This window comes from Denticeps clupeoides, chromosome 4 (genome assembly GCF_900700375.1).
Source record: "Denticeps clupeoides chromosome 4, fDenClu1.1, whole genome shotgun sequence".
NCBI lineage: Eukaryota > Metazoa > Chordata > Actinopteri > Clupeiformes > Denticipitidae > Denticeps > Denticeps clupeoides.
Genome location: NC_041710.1, coordinates 14,275,075 through 14,286,269, shown reverse-complemented (window position 1 = coordinate 14,286,269; position 11,195 = coordinate 14,275,075). Strand labels below are relative to the sequence as shown.

The following is an 11,195-nucleotide window of genomic DNA, read 5'->3' as shown; positions in this document are numbered from 1 at the left end:
GGGCCGAGCTAAACAAATTAGCCCGACGCATTACGGTGAAAGTGCAAGACAAAGGGAGACAAACGCGTGAACGGTAATGGCAGGCCGCCGACACCACTTCCGTGGACCTTGATGGATTACGTGGTCGTCTGGCCCAGAGGGTGCATTTTACAGCGCCGTGCGTGGCGCGGTCTCGGAAAACTTTTTTTGTGCCCCTTTATTTCTGTGTGTGCGCAAATCCATTAGTGGCGCAGGACGGAGTAGATGTTTCAGAGAAAGAGACAAAAGGACTTTGTAATCATCCAAATGATATCAGACTAAAATGTATTATAAGAGGAAATTGCTGTTTTCATTTAGTTGTGAAGTATTGACGCGAGGAAATAAAATGTCATTCTGAAATAAACTGAAATAATGACAGATGGCAAAAAAAAATAAAGCAGCTTATCTTGAATAATAATGGGTTGGGGGGTGATTATAAAGAGAGAAATGAAGGGAGCGTGAGGGCGTAAATCCTTCACACGTGATTGGCTCGTAATCAAATCGTGGCCGTGACGGATGGGTCTACAGCCCTGACCCCACGCTTCCGCCCGCAGCACCACGCTCTCTCCACCCTTCCGTCTGATTTATAAACACATCACTTTCCCCACGTGCTGATTGTGTTACGCGAGCCGATAACAGACAGTCAGTGACGCCGCCGTTGCATGACTGGCGGCTGCCAAAACATGGGCTGAAGGTCAGGGGTCATAAAGCGCTGGTACTGTTAACAGATAACTGAAAGGGCCAATAAAGAAGGTGCCAGAACAGTTCCTTGAACACGAGTGCATTTTAAGGACACTAGCTGTTTTGGGGAAACAAAAGCAACAGCTTTTTCATGTGGTGAACGAAGATTATCTCACAGATCTGAATATCTTCATGGCTGATATCATATGAGCAGGCTTTCCCAGAGCCTGTCGGGGCCAGTAGATCACCATGCTGGAGTCCTGCGGAGTCCTGACGTGAGTGGTCAGTATTAGGTGGGCAGTGAGCCATCAGCTTGGGGCTCTGCTGCCCAGGACGGGCCCTCGGGGCTCCCCGCTGTGGCTCCAGGACACAATTATGTCCGATGTTTCCAAACATGCCAGGAGGGGGTCAAGCCTAGGGCATAATCTGGAACAAACACAGGGACCTTTCTTTCAGGCCGTTGACCTTTGGGTGTGACCCCGTTTAAGCCTGTTTAGGGCAGAAAGAGAAAGACTGCAACAAGCTCCCATCACTGAAAATTAATGATAGTCTAGTCTACACATCTAATGGTCAAGCTTATATATAAGCTTTAATAGAATACAATTAATTTGGAACAAATACGCATATTAACTCATTTCTTTAGTGACTTTGGTATTAGATTTGATCTGGCTTTCACTTCAACTGATTGTTTTTCACACTTGCTTTATTGCAACTCCTGCACAGACCACCAGTGAAAATGAGAAACAGTTACAAGACATTTTTAACATGCATACATTTTAAGATTCAACAATTTTTAAAAAATGAAACTCAATTCTTATCATTGTATTTGTCGTCACCGATAGAGTTAATGTCGCCCCCTGGTGGTTGTGGGGTTCATTTGCTCTGATTAAAGTTTCCTGTGAACTTTTTTTTCCCCTCGTAAGCCTTTCGTACTTTGGTATGGATTTCCTGAAGTAAAACTGAAAACTGTGTGCTTGTTTTAGTGTTCGATAGCTCGTGCCACAAGAACCATCTGAAATGCAAAGTAGGAGACATGTGCTCTGCATGTATCGGTGACTCATGATCAATAAGGTCGCTGTGAGGCACGATCGGTAGATAATGAGAAGCGACCCCAGGCAAGGCAGCAAGACAATGTGGTTTTGCATCTAAAATAATTACGTTTGAATCACGGGTTCCTTTCACTGCCTTTTGAACCCCAGTGCGTGCAGCAATTAAACTGCATATTGATTGCATGCTGGTGCTGGGGTGAAGCTGTTATTATTCTATTATTATTATAAAAATCAATGGTTTGGATGATTGCTAAACCATCACAAGTAAGGAAAATCCACAATGGCATGACAACAAGTAAATGTGAGGTTATTGTTTCATTTGAAGCATCCCATGAATGCCACTCTTATCAGTTCAGGCAACTGGCATCACCACAGGTGGGTGTTTAAATCACCATGCAGATAAAGAAAGCAGATAAGGGGGGAGAAAAAGAAATGTTATGTGAAAGATGGGGAAAAAAAGCTTTTCAGATCAGTGGCCAAGTAAAGGTCTCAGTATTGATTTGTATGAGGTACCATTGTGCGATATGAAAACATTGCAAAAGATTTTCAATCTTGTGATCGCAAGGATGACCTTATTCAGTTTCTCGAAAGAGCAAAAACATGGCCAAAACCACTTGTATCTTCAGCAAAATCTAATAAAAATAATGATGCTTGAGTGGCATTTCTCTCCTCAGTAGTTTGTATTGAACCTCAGGAGGAGACCACTGTACCATTCACTTGAGTAGCTGTGTTCAAATGTGACTGGCTCACACTCAGCATTCGTGATTCTGGCATATCTGGCTTGACTGACAGCTCTAGATCCCAGAATGCCTCATTTGTAGCATTTTTCCTGCTTTCCACAGTGGTGAAGATCCCTTTCCTCATTATGAAGGTGCAGAGGAAGGACACAGTTTACATCTAAAGGCTTGCTTCTTGACAGCACAAGAAACCACACATGGTGGATGCACCGTAATGAGGCGTCCAGAATAATGTGGCAGTTTAGGGCCCTAGAAGCCCAAGGAATCAATTTTTCACAACCAAAAACTTGTAGTTAGATTCTGCCTGTAACAAAAACATTGGCAAACTAGGTCCAAATAGACTGCAATACAGCTATATAACAGCAGGGGGTGTATACATTCATACAATACTTCAGCTCATGCATGGCATAGAACGCAGCAATATGTCGTCTTCAATTTTAATAGCCTTTAAAATGATGAGCGCCTGAGTTATGTCACTGAAATTAAATATAATGCAAATACATGCACATTTCATATAGACCTTTGAAGTTTTAGTCTGAAAATTTAAACTGAGCCTAATACGAATAAATATATCTACTGTTGGTCAATACTTATAAATTCCTGAAAGACAAAGTGTGAACTGCCTGTTGCTGTTGTCTGTTGAAGTTCTGTATACTTTTGCAAGCTACATTGTCTCATTACCTTCTTGCTTGCATCTGATCACCATTTCACACACAAGGAAGCTTTTAAAACTCTTTTTCTGCTGTAAGTTGTGCTGTGAATGATTAGGTAGGCTACTCGACTGTAAAAAGCAATAACTCCGTTGTTGTGAGATGAAAAGAGCACGGCTCCATGTTTCCTCCAATTATCCAACAAAGAAACAAATGAAGAAAGGGACCTTAAGAGAGAGAGAGAGAGAGAGAGACAGTAAGACTTACAACTCGATTTTAATGGTCAGGTGCTGTGTAATGTTGAACAAAGATATCAAAAGTGAGGATGTATAAGAAGCGAAGATCAAAGGTGGTCAGCCTAGGATGCTTCTTACAGTATACCATCATCAAAGAACCTCTAACTTCTAAACATCTCTCTAATATCCTCTTATTATGATGTTTGTCTGTCAAGATGAAGAAGTTCTTCTTCTTTATATGCGTCATCAAAGCTGTGATGTCTTACAAAAGAAGAGCATATTGATTTTAGGATACACAGAATCTATTTTAAGGCATATTCACATTTTCATCTTAAGTCTAAAATGAAACTAAACAGAGACGTGAGCATGATAAAACCTTGTTATGGGCCGCAGCTTAATTTACATGTGTTACAAGTTTTTCCTGATAGAAGAGAGAATCTTTCAGTCTTGGGGTAGAAAGCAAAACTATATAATCAGCAGGAATCCGCGCCTTCATTCATCTTAATCACCGCATCACCAGCATAAAGGAAGAAGCTCCTGCTGTAGCCCCAAGTGCAACCATTGAGTGAGACAGCAGAGGGCAACATGTCCTTGTTTTTCCCCCCCCTTTTCCTATCGCACTGCTCACCACATTCTTCTCGCACCACCACACATTATCATCACACTGGGCCTCCTCCGTTGTATCATGTTTCACGTATGGACAGGCCACGGAAGGTAATTACCTGTGGGCTGCTATTAAGCTTGGTTTTATGCCCGTTATTTTCACCTCGCTGCGACGCCAGGGGCCACTGGCATTTATTTCCCATCCTTTGAAATATGGCCACTTTGGCCTCAGCAGCACCATAATAAAATTCTATGGCGAAAAAAGCTGTATCTGTCACTGGAATGAAGTCGAGGCAGAATTTTTTACACCTGACCATAAAAGCTGAGAATTGCTGGTGAAATTTTAGGACTGAGATATAAATGATTTTGGGTAAGCACATTTTTCACTTGTTGTTTATGAAAATGGAAAAAAATGTGGTTTACGGTGTCCCTTTAACAATTTTAAGGTGTTCTAAATAAATATTTTCATTTTAGAGCCATTTCATGTGTTTCATTGTGATCTATAGATATGTTACTTGCATAAGGTGACACCCATCCAAGAGGATAATGTTTGGAGGTCATGGACAGTTCATTTACAGAGAAGACTGTCAAAATTCCTGTGATTCATTTATAAATATTTAACATTTAAGTAATAAATGCCGCTGCCTTTTGTTCATTTTTTGTGTCCGTCTGACCTATGACACGGATATGATGTGTTCCTAATACCAATTATGAGATTAAAAAAGAGACACGCTGCAGGCAATACTTTTCAGATTATGTTTTTTTTTTTTTTCTGATTACTGTTGTAACCTCCCACTCACGTGGAGAATGACTTCTGGTGCCTGTTCACCTGACTGTTGGCTCCTGATCCCTCACTGCTGCCAATCATTAGGTGTGGGTGATCAGGACTCCTCAGCCATAAATAATGTCCTGCATCGCCTAAAGACTTGTTCATTTGGTTGAGTCATGTTTATGTTTGGAGTTCCTGGCCTACGAGCCATGCTTTCTGCTTATATTTTGTTTCGGTTTTTATTCAACTCTGTTTCCCCTTATGTCAATGTCTGTACCTCCTTCTCCAAGCATCTTTAACTAGGACTTATCTAAATAAAAAGGATCAATGGAATATTAGGATATTGACTGACATTTATTCCAATATCAATCCAATAGGGGCAGGTGGTGGCCTAGCGGTCAAGGAAGTGGCCCCGTAATCAGAAGGTTGTTCAAATCCTCAGCCGCCAAGATCCCACTGAGGTGCCACTGAGCAAAGCACCATCCCCACACACTGCTCCCCAGGCGCCTTTCATGGCTGCCCACTGCTCACTAAGGGTGATGGGTTAAATGCAGAGGACACATTTTGTTGTGCCATTGTGTGCAGTACTGTATATTACAATGACTATCACTTCACTTTATGACTTTAGCAGTATTGACTGGGCATGATTTGGAAAGGCAAACACAGTCTATATAAAGTCCCACAGTTGACAGATAATGTCACAACACAAATCAATAATGTCAAAACACCAATCAGGCCTGTATGATAGAGTGGCCAGATGGAAACCACTCCTTAGTAAAAGGCACAAGGTAGCCCACTTAGAGATTGCGAAAAGGCACTTGAAGGACTCTCAGACCATGAGAAACAAAATGTTCTTGTATTGGGTGTGAATACCAAGTGTCACGTTTGGAGGAAACCAGGCACCGCCAATCACCATGCCAATAACATCCCTAGAGGGAAGCATGGTGGTGGCAGCATCATGCTGTGGGGATGTTTTGCAGCTGCAGGAACTGGGAGCCTAGTCAGGATGGAGGAAAATATGAATGCAGCAATGTACAGAGACATCCGGAGTGCTCTTGAACTTGACCGCTCATCATTCAGCAGGACCAGTCATAGCCCAGACTTTATTCCAATTGAACATCTCTAGAGATCTTAAAATAGCTGTGCACTGATGCTTCCCATCCAACCTGCTGGAACCTGCGAGGTGTTGCAAAGAGGAATGGGCCAGACTGGCTAAGGATAGGTGTGCCAAGATTGTGGCATCATATTGGCATCAGACCTGAGGCTGTAATTGCTGCCAAAGGTGCATTGACAAAGTCTTGAACAAAGACTTTGAATACTTAAATATGTGCATTCTCAATGTTTTATTTTTAATACATTTGCCAAAACCTCAAGTAAACGTTTTTCACATTGTCATTATGGGGTGTTGTGTGTAGAATTCTGAGGGAATTAAATTTTCAGTTTCAGTGACATGAGTGTAGACGGTCTTCACCTCCTGTGCTCAAATGCAAACTCACAACCACAAACCAATGAACTTTCTGTACATCAGTATGAAACACTAAATATACAGTAAATACAATAAGTATTTACATCCCTGGACCATTGTGTCCCCGAGCAAGACACTAAGTTGCTCCAGGGGGACATTCCCATCTTCTCGAGAAAGCACATGTACAGGTTTGCCACTGAACATTTAAACAATTCAGAGGAGGACTTGGTGGAAGTGTTGTGGTCAGATGAGACCAAAATTAGTCTCTTTGGGATCAACTCAACTCGTCGTGTTGGAAGGAGGAAGAATGATGACAGAGTCAGCTCTGGGGTGGTTGTCAGACTCATTTCACTGACAAAGAGAAGACACACAAGCAGATGCAACAGCTATCAATGCGAGCAGAAAAAAAAATCCTCAATTGTCCTAATTTCTTGGTGAAGCCACTCTGCCCACTCTGCTTTGCAACCTTTTTCTTGCTTGGGTGAACAGGACTGATTCAGCACTTAGGTCACAATGATGAGGGGAAATTGTGATTTGAATGTTGCCCACCTTTGTTTATTTGTCATCTTTCCGTGTCAGAGCATGGAGAGAAACCCTTACTCTGTGTGCAAGGAACCATCAGAGACCACTTTTTAGAAATGAATGACTGAAACAATTAATGATGAACTTCTGCCCTAATAAGTATAGTAAATTTATAGCATAGATGGCAAATCTGTGTTCCGCATCCAGTACCCGCCTCACAGTTTCTCATCTGTGTTCCTGCATCCAGTACCCGCCCCAGGGTTACTCATTTGATAAAGTGATAAAGTGAAGTGATTGTCACTTGTGATACACAGCAGCACAGCACACGGTGCACACAATGAAATTTGTCCTCTGCATTTAACACATCACACTGAGTGAGCAGTGGGCATCCATGACAAGTGCCCGGGGAGCCGTGTGTGGGGACGGTGCTTTGCTCAGTGGCACCTCAGTGGCACTTTGACGGATCAGGATTCAAATCTTCTGATACCTTCTGTCAACCATCTGATTCGGGGCTGCTTCCTTAGCCGCTAGGTCACCACTTCCCCAAAAAATCAGGGGAGAGCGCAAACGCAGTCCCCCACTACCAGTAACTCATCTGTGTACTCGCATCCAGTACCCACCCCACAGATACTTATCTTTTACTCATTAATTTGGCAACTGTCACCTCTAGAAATATTAAATATTCACACAAAAAATAAAAACATTAATTAAAATCACATTTTATATAAGAATATAATTGTTTTACATTTACATTTACAGCATTTATCAGACGCCCTTATCCAGAGCGACTTACAATCAGTAGTTACAGGGACAGTCCCCCTGGAGCAACTAAGGGTTAAGTGTCTTGCTCAGGGACACAATGGTAGTAAGTGGGATTTGAACCTGGGTCTTCTGGTTCATAGGCGAGTGTGTTACCCACTAGGCTACTACCACCCTAAGAATCAAATTTAGTCAATACAATCCAGAAGCACAAAAAACATTTTAAATATACATATCAAAAAGGAATAAACACACTAGAAGAAAAATGTGACAATAAATAAATAATCCTAAATATTTTTAGTGTCTTGAATTTCAACACCTTCACAAATTATTAAAATCATTTGATGGCATTATGCGAAGAAACCATACAGGGGTTTTGTATCAATTTTTGTTAATTCACTGGTCAGAAAGATTTATACTGGACAGCTTTCAGTCTGCTCTTTTTCTTCTTTTTTTTCCTGATGGACCAACTTATTTTTTTTATTGCAGGATTTTGTTGCGTGCTTGTTGAGTGCTGAATGTGACTGTTGAATATCCTGGTTGTCACCGGCACTGTGGTTGTCTCTTGAACTGGTGCCTCATTTTTCTGTGGAGTACTTTTTTCTGTTTTGGTCAGGGCTGTGAACACTTTCCTAGTGTTTATTTCTGTGTTCACTGTTGAAGTCTCTGTTGCTGCTATTGTCCTTGGCAAATCTTTCATTTTAGATGCCACTGTGTGTTTTGTGACCGTCTTTTTTGTTGCTGAAAGTGATTTTGTCATTTCACTAGTACTCCTAATGATTGGTCCTGAAGACGTTGCTGGATTCTGTAGAGGTGCTGTTGTTATGGTCTGTGTTGATTTCAGCCCATGTCTCTTCTCAGTTGTCAGTTTCCTCTCATCTATTTCTTTCATGGCTTTTATGGTAAGAACATGTGTAGGGTGAGCACATTTGATCTGTCCCTGTCTTGTCGTAAATCTGCAGTTAGACATACAGCCACAGCAGAGGTTATTTAAGATGTATATTTCACATATTATAACAGTGATTGCAGACTACATATAGAGAATATTTGGGTCATACAGCTCTCGAAAAGGTAGACTTACACAATGGCTGCAATTTGACACACAATACTTTTCTGTTCCCGGTAGAGAGTGAAATGAGTATGTTGAGCTGGTAAAGGAGGAGCACGCAAGCAACAGTTTGCTACTGGTCCAACAACTAGACATGAAATGAAAGACCACTGTTAATTACATTTTCATTTCAACAATGTTACATGTGCATTAGGGTAACGCCATTGCTACAGAATAGTCAGTACACAACCACAAACCATATGAACACTTTCTGTAGGCTAACACAGTGCATCACTTTTTTTCCACATTTTGTTATGTTACAGCCTTAATCTTTATTTAAATAATTTTCCCCCTCAGAAATCTACACACAACATGACAGCAAATGTATAAAAAATGAGAAAGCACAAAAAATTTAAGACCTTTGCCATGAACCTCAGGTGCATCGTGTTGAGACAAGGAGTGAACTCTTTGGTGTGAATGCCAGACGTCATGTTTGGAGGAAACCAGGCACCACTCATCACCAAGTCAATACCATCCTTACAGTGAAGCATGGTGAAGGCAGCATCATTTTTTTGCTGCAGGAACTGTAAACTAGTCAGGATAGAAGGATAGATGGCTGCAGCAATGTACATCCTGGATGAAAACCTGCTCCAGAGCGCTCTTGAACTCAGACTGGGGTGACAGTTCTTCTTTTCAGCAGGACAACAACCCTAAGCACACAGCCAAGATATCAAAGAAGTGGCTTCAGGACAAATCTGTGAATGTCCTTGAGTGGCCCAGCCAGAGCACAGACTTGATTCTGATTGAACTGGAGAAATCTTGAAATGGCTGTGCAATGATACTTCCCATCCAATCTGATGGAGCTTGAGAGGTGTTGCAAAGAGGAATTGGCCAAGGATAGATGTGACAAGCTTGTGGCATCACATTCCAAAGGACCTGAGGCTGTAAGTGCTGCTGAAAGTGCATTGACAAAGTATTGTGCTTTCTCAGTTTTTTTTTCTAACCTCAAGTAAACCTCAAGTACATGTTTTCACGTTGTCATTATGGGGTGTTTTATGTAGAGGAAAAAAATGAATTATATAAATTTTGGAATAAGGCAGTAACATAAGAAAATGTAAAAAAAAAAAAAGAAAAGTGATGCGATATGAATACTTTCAGGATGCACTGTTATGTACACTAAATGGTGGCAGTGAGCAACCGCACATGTGCAACACACATCGAAGGCACAGTTTCAGCACCGAGAGCGAGCAGAGTCTGAAAATAACCACAAAGAGAAAACTCACCAGCAGATGTGGCAGTCGTCCATGTGAGCAAAAACAGAGTGATTACAATTTGCTTCATCTTCTCTGTTAAAGCACCCCAAACTGACTCTTATGCATTGTAATCCAGCCCTCTACCTTCTCAAGGAGAAGCCCCTCTGCCCACAGTGCTGGAAAGCTTTGCAACCCCTCTCGCTTGCTTAGGTGTGCAGAGCCACAGCCCAGGCCACAGTGATGAGGGGAAAGTGTGATCAGTCCTGTCAACGGAACTCATGAATGACGCCCACCTTTCTCTATGTAACCCCTCTCTGTTGCAAGACTGTCTCAAGGCCCTTACTCAGAGTGCAAGGAAACATCCGAGACCACTTTTCAGAAATGAATGGGTACAAATTGGAACGGGACAAATAATGATGATCGTCTGCCCACTTTGTTGGGATTTCACACGATTGCTTGTGGCCCCATACTACTAAAGAATAATAAAAGCTTATTTTATTTAAGTAACACATTCTGAAGTCTTTAATGCATGTTGTATCTAATACGTTTTCCTTTGGTAAGATAAAGCTGATTAAAGCTAACAAATGTGTGCACTTCAGTGTGTGTGGGGTTTAATGAAAGTCTATCTCTGCACATTTGGTATATTTGCCAAAGAGATACCTCTTACCCTTGTGGACGCAAACTGTTCACATTCACTGAAACAGCTGACTGACAATAGTTTAACATCACAGCAGGGTTGGAAATAACATAGCGGTATGTGCAGGTTGAAGACCAACACCACAAGGGAAAAACCTTATTCTTCACTCTGGGGTAGGTGTGGGCCATGTAGCAAGTGCAGGAACTCATCAGCGCAACCCCATAAACCCACGTGTAGAGCAGGAAGTGCTGTTACTATGCCACGGTGTGATTAAAAGTAGACAGCAAATCAGCCATAGTGCAGAGCAACACAACAATTTGAAGGGTGTACTCACTTTTCTTAGATACTCTATAATAGAACACGTCAACCCCCTCTGTCTTGAAGATTTAAACAGATTTGGAAATGTAAAGTAGTCCACCTTAAACAACCGCTTTCATTGTATTATATAGATCTATATAGATATCATTTATTTAGATCTCTTTTCATCCTCTGTTATGTGAGCTCAGACTGACTTCACTTCTCCTTGAATTCCCTGAATAGAACATAGTAAACATCAAATCTCAAGGTAAAGTCCTCTTTTACAAACTTGGCTACTCATTCATTTTAGGGTCATTCGACTATTCTTTTTCAGATGAGAGACCTCTGTCTAACTAGGACCAAGAAGTGTCCAGGTGCTTTCTGTTTGACTTATTTTTCCATTTAATATTATTGTCACAGGGGGAATTTGATGACGTACTTGCAGACATACTTTGGGCGTGGGGATAAGCC

The 11,195-nt window shown here is 41.5% G+C and overlaps 1 long non-coding RNA gene across 1 annotated transcript; it reads right to left on the bottom strand.

Annotated features, from left to right (window-relative positions):
* Positions 1–7,927: 7,927 nt before the first annotated feature.
* On the bottom strand, positions 7,928–9,953 carry LOC114789186 (uncharacterized). The gene is made up of 3 exons (XR_003749627.1): positions 9,821–9,953; positions 8,571–8,685; positions 7,928–8,445 (listed from the first exon to the last, which is right to left on the bottom strand). It is a non-coding gene; the product is annotated as an uncharacterized LOC114789186 (long non-coding RNA).
* Between the last annotated feature and the right edge of the window lie 1,242 nt (positions 9,954–11,195).